This window comes from Eleutherodactylus coqui, chromosome 13, assembly GCF_035609145.1.
Source record: "Eleutherodactylus coqui strain aEleCoq1 chromosome 13, aEleCoq1.hap1, whole genome shotgun sequence".
In the NCBI taxonomy this organism is placed as follows: domain Eukaryota; kingdom Metazoa; phylum Chordata; class Amphibia; order Anura; family Eleutherodactylidae; genus Eleutherodactylus; species Eleutherodactylus coqui.
Genome location: NC_089849.1, coordinates 85,583,612 through 85,589,891, shown reverse-complemented (window position 1 = coordinate 85,589,891; position 6,280 = coordinate 85,583,612). Strand labels below are relative to the sequence as shown.

Genomic DNA, 6,280 nt, shown 5'->3' with positions numbered 1-6,280 from the left:
CTCTAGCTTGGATACAAGATGTGATACGGGCGGGCATGGAGGCTCTAGTACCCTGTTGTACCGTCTCTAGCTTGGATACAAGATGTGATACGGGCGGGCATGGAGGCTCTAGTACCCTGTTGTACTGCCTCTAGCTTGGATACAAGATGTGATACGGGCGGGCATGAAGGCTCTAGTACCCTGTTGTACCGCCTCTAGCTTGGATACAAGATGTGATACAGACAGGCATGTAGGCTCTAGTACCCTGTTCTACCGCCTCTAGCTTGGATATAAAAAGTGATAGGGGTGGGCTTGGAGGCTCTGGTACCCTGTTGTACCGCCTCTAGCTTGGATACAAGATGTGATACGGGCGGGCATGGAGGCTCTAGTACACTGTTGTACTGCCTCTAGCTTGGATACAAGATGTGATACAGACAGGCATGGAGGCTCTAGTACCCTGTTGTACCACCTGTAGCTTGGATACAAGATGTGATACAGACAGGCATGGAGGCTCTAGTACCCTGTTGTACCACCTCTAGCTTGGATACAAGATGTGATACAGGCAGGCATGGAGGCTCTAGTACCCTGTTGTACCACCTGTAGCTTGGATACAAGATGTGATACGGGTGGGCATGGAGGCTCTAGTACCCTGTTGCACTGCCTCTAGCTTGGATACCAGATGTGATACGGGTGGGCATGGAGGCTCTAGTACCCTGTTGCACTGCCTCTAGCTTGGATACCAGATGTGATACGGGTGGGCATGGAGGCTCTAGTACCCTGTTGCACTGCCTCTAGTTTCGAAACAAGATGTGATACAAGTGGGCATGGAGGCTCTAGTACCCTGTTGTACCGCCTCTAGCTTGGATACAAGATGTGATACGGGTGGGCATGGAGGCTCTAGTACCCTGTTGTATAGCCTCCAGCTTGGATACAAGATGTGATACGGGCGGGCATGAAGGCTCTAGTACCCTGTTGTACCGCCTCTAGCTTGGATACAAGATGTGATACAGACAGGCATGGAGGCTCTAGTACCCTGTTCTACCGCCTCTAGCTTGGATATAAAAAGTGATAGGGGTGGGCTTGGAGGCTCTGGTACCCTGTTGTACCACCTCTAGCTTGGATACAAGATGTGATACGGGCGGGCATGGAGGCTCTAGTACCCTGTTGTACCGCCTCTAGCTTGGATACAAGATGTGATACAGGCGGGCATGGAGGCTCTAGTACCCTGTTGTACCGCCTCTAGCTTGGATACAAGATGTGATACGGGCGGGCATGGAGGCTCTAGTACCCTGTTGTACCGCCTCTAGCTTGGATACAAGATGTGATACAGGTGGGCATGGAGGCTCTAGTATCCTGTTGTACCGCCTCTAGCTTGGATACAAGATGTGATACGGGCGGGCATGGAGGCTCTAGTACCCTGTTGTACTGCCTCTAGCTTGGATACAAGATGTGATACAGACAGGCATGGAGGCTCTAGTACCCTGTTTAACCACCTCTAGCTTGGATACAAGATGTGATACAGGCAGGCATGGAGGCTCTAGTACACTGTTGTACCACCTGTAGCTTGGATACAAGATGTGATACAGGTGGGCATGGAGGCTCTAGTACCCTGTTGTACTGCCTCTAGCTTAGATACAAGATGTGATACAGACAGGCATGGAGGCTCTAGTACCCTGTTGTACCGCCTCTAGCTTGGATACAAGATGTGATACGGGTGGGCATGGAGGCTCTAGTACCCTGTTGTACTGCCTCTAGCTTGTATACAAGATGTGATACGGGTGGGCATGGAGGCTCTAGTACCCTGTTGTACTGCCTCTAGCTTGTATACAAGATGTGATACGGGCGGGCATGGAGGCTCTAGTACCCTGTTGTACCGTCTCTAGCTTGGATACTGTCGTAGAATTCCTTTGCGGAATCACGGCTTACTCAATTTGGAATGTTTACACCCTTCCATATTAATTCTGAATTGATAATGCGCATAAGAAGTTTCCACACTGACACGAGGTTCAGCATGCATAGCTTCCTCAATTCTAACTTTAATGATCGGCGTGTAGCCTGTTTTAAGAGTTTAACACATCCGCCCATCTGGGCAGGTCAAAGATTACATAGATACAACGTATTGTTTAATTATTGGATAAGCATCTTGCAATTCTTCCATTCTCCGGTCATCTGTGATTGGCCATCAGGTGGTGGATGAGATGAGTGGGTTGTCTTGGAGCCACGTGTGGTTCCTTCGATATGATTGGATGTTACATCATGAACTATAAATTGCACAAACCTCCCATGTTATTTGCATACGTTTCCAGTAAAGTTGCTGGGGAAATTTTCGCGGTAACTTGAAAGCGGAAGCTTGTCTCAGATTCGGTTCATTGTCTACTTCCTAGTTCCTTTAATCACCCATGCAACCGGACAAACAGATATATTTATATCTTGGTTGCGTGCTAAATTCCATCCAGCAGAGTTTATAAAACAGATATTTCATATAAGCGGAAGTACCTATTGCATAACTGTAAGAACATTATATTTGTAGCAAGACAGAAAGCAAATATGTATACAGAATGTTAAATTGACAACTGTCTACTGCCAAGGCCCACCGATCCATATAGATATATACTGGGCTTCCACCACAGACCCCCCTTGAAACTATCTGTTTCACTAAACTCGCCCTGCTCCGTCCCACCCCCACCGCTGACCCTAGACTCGCATTGTGTTGTACACTGGAGCTATTGCTGTCATGGGGGTATAGGATGGTTCGACATCATCGTATTCTGGATCCATGATGACGACGTTTGCGCTGACAGTGGGCTTTTTGTTGGACGTCGTAGTGGGACAGGTGGACCAGGTAGTCATCAGGGTCGGAATACACTGTATGCAACAACAAACAGAAATTAGGATGACTATAAAGGTGACAAATATAATCAGGTTAGGAGAGGTGCGACTTTCACTATTTCAGGTAAACACTGCATAACTTGTATAGAACCCCGCCTTCTTGACGTTACCTCGATTCATCAACAAGAGTGCAAAGTCAGGACTATCTAATTACTGATCAATATGACTAAACCCCTGTCTCATTAGTAAGTGCATGATCATATATATTAGTCTGGAAGGAAAGAGCTACAAGCTGATTATTCCCACTTCCCTTTTCCAGAGGCGGCAAGGTAACAGGACCAGGGGTGTTGTAACACCGGCATGTTGCGTGGACATTTAAACGATAAACAAATATTTGTGGACACACACAAATAGACAGAGCACCAGTACGGCTGGCTTTAGTCTTACTGCCCCTCGGGATCCGGTCTGTCAGTTCCCTTTCTTCGGAAGCCTTTTACCAGACTTTACCGAAGTAGCGATACCTGCCCAGACGTTTGACGGCTTCCTTACTCTTAGGCTTTGTAACCAAACCAGACCAGAGCAGGACAGCCTTTCCGTCAAACTACCCTCACAGGTCCCTTACTCTTAGGTTTTGTAACCAAACCTGGACGGAGTAATCGGGACACCTGCGCAGGGTCAACCCCCCCCTTAAGGCAGCTACTGACCTCGCCACTCGACCAGTACTCTCAACACAACAGGCATGTAAACATTCCTTTATATCTTATGACAGGTTCTTATCATGTGATCGAGCCTTAAAGAAGTACCTGTCGTCGTGCGTCTCCAAATCTATCGGCCTGGCACGGCACATAGGCAAGCCCGGAGTTAGCCACACAGGTATAGATAATTAATTTATCTTACCGTGTATTTGGTGGGCCCGCTAAGTCCAAGGTTGTCCATGTCCGTGCCTTGTGTCCGATTTCTTCGGAGCCTATCGATCACAGTCCCATCTGGGGTGCCACTGTCGTAGAATTCCTTTGCGGAATCACGGCTTACTCAATTTGGAATGTTTACACCCTTCCATATTAATTCTGAATTGATAATGCGCATAAGAAGTTTCCACACTGACACGAGGTTCAGCATGCATAGCTTCCTCAATTCTAACTTTAATGATCGGCGTGTAGCCTGTTTTAAGAGTTTAACACATCCGCCCATCTGGGCAGGTCAAAGATTACATAGATACAACGTATTGTTTAATTATTGGATAAGCATCTTGCAATTCTTCCATCCTCCGGTCATCTGTGATTGGCCATCAGGTGGTGGATGAGATGAGTGGGTTGTCTTGGAGCCACGTGTGGTTCCTTCGATATGATTGGATGTTACATCATGAACTATAAATTGCACAAACCTCCCATGTTATTTGCATACGTTTCCAGTAAAGTTGCTGGGGAAATTTTCGCGGTAACTTGAAAGCGGAAGCTTGTCTCAGATTCGGTTCATTGTCTACTTCCTAGTTCCTTTAATCACCCATGCAACCGGACAAACAGATATATTTATATCTTGGTTGCGTGCTGAAATTCCATCCAGCAGAGTTTATAAAACAGATATTTCATATAAGCGGAAGTACCTATTGCATAACTGTAAGAACATTATATTTGTAGCAAGACAGAAAGCAAATATGTATACAGAATGTTAAATTGACAACTGTCTACTGCCAAGGCCCACCGATCCATATAGATATATACTGGGCTTCCACCACAATACAAGATGTGATACGGGCGGGCATGGAGGCTCTAGTACCCTGTTGCACTGCCTCTAGCTTGGATACAAGATGTGATACAGACAGGCATGGAGGCTCTAGTACCCTGTTGTACCACCTCTAGCTTGGATACAAGATGTGATACAGGCAGGCATGGAGGCTCTAGTACCCTGTTGTACCACCTGTAGCTTGGATACAAGATGTGATACGGGTGGACATGGAGGCTCTAGTACCCTGTTGCGCTGCCTCTAGCTTGGATACCAGATGTGATACGGGTGGGCATGGAGGCTCTAGTTCCCTGTTGTACTGCCTCTAGCTTGGATACAAGATGTGATACAGACAGGCATGGAGGCTCTAGTACCCTGTTGTACCACCTGTAGCTTGGATACAAGATGTGATACGGGTGGGCATGGAGGCTCTAGTACCCTGTTGCGCTGCCTCTAGCTTGGATACCAGATGTGATACGGGTGGGCATGGAGGCTCTAGTACCCTGTTGCACTGCCTCTAGCTTGGATACCAGATGTGATACGGGTGGGCATGGAGGCTCTAGTACCCTGTTGCACTGCCTCTAGTTTGTATACCAGATGTGATACTGGCGGGCATGGCGGCATACAGGTTCTGTATGGTATCCTGTGGCATATTGCTCCACATTTGCTATGTAACTGAACCTTTAGATCATGCAAAGTTGTAGGTTGTAGAAGTTGGTCTCCCAGATGGTCCCATACATGTTATCTTGGTGATAAATTTGACCTGGCAGCCACGGAAGTGTGACAATGTTGTGGGACATTCCTGTGACCCCCTTGTGTGTGCGGCCGAGCACACTTGTCAGCTGATAGGTAAGGGCACGCATCGCTGTACTCCGGCCAGGGCAGACCGGTGGGCAGAAGGCGCTGCACTGCTGCACGCCCAGCCCTAATGCTATAGCGCCACGTCCAGCAGCAGTAGGCGTGAGCCGGCAATCACGTCCCAATGTGACCGTCAGCCAGTGGTGCAGCAGTGAGCAGCTGCTCTCCTGATGGAAGCAGAACGCTGCAGTCATCCGCAGTACATTCCACACCAGCTGCGCCTTCTGTGGTACAAGGTCCGTATTCCGAGACCAGCATTCTTCCCAGCATGCACTGCGGCTTCTTCTCATTTGCATATAACATTGTCACAAAATGCTCTTCAGTTTGGCCAAAATACTCTATATTAATGGGTTTTATTATTACAGGCATGACATATTAGGTAAAATATCACAGCAGGATACATTATTTTTACTTTATAAAAGTAATCTCTCCACAATGTAAGAACTTCTCTCCCGCGGGACCATAAATACCGCCGGGGCTGTCTGCAGTATCGTGCTTGCTTCGGCAGCACATATACTAAAATTGGAACGATACAGAGAAGATTAGCATGGCCCCTGCGCAAGGATGACACGCAAATTCGTGAGGCGTTCCATATTTTTGCACCGATTCTTCAATTAGAATTAAAAAAAAAATTCTAACATAACATTTTTTTCTCCTTATAGGTTTTAACTTGGAGTAATAATAATAATTGTCTCACGGTGCCACCACTAAAAGGTGTATTTTTTGTGCCATGTGACTACAGGCATACAGCAAATGTACCCGAGGCGCCATAACCACGTACAGTGTAACCCCCCCCAGAAGTTGTGGGATGACACTTTTGTCTGTGTGATTGTAACGTTGTTATAAGTGAGTGATTACAATATCGGAGTAAAAGGATCATTTAGGCGACTTT

General features: G+C 47.1%; 1 non-coding gene across 1 annotated transcript; it reads left to right on the top strand.

Annotated features, from left to right (window-relative positions):
• The first annotated feature begins 5,880 nt into the window (after positions 1–5,880).
• Positions 5,881–5,987, top strand: LOC136588805 (U6 spliceosomal RNA). The gene has a single exon (XR_010787615.1). It is a non-coding gene; the product is annotated as a U6 spliceosomal RNA (small nuclear RNA).
• The last annotated feature ends 293 nt before the right edge of the window (positions 5,988–6,280 follow it).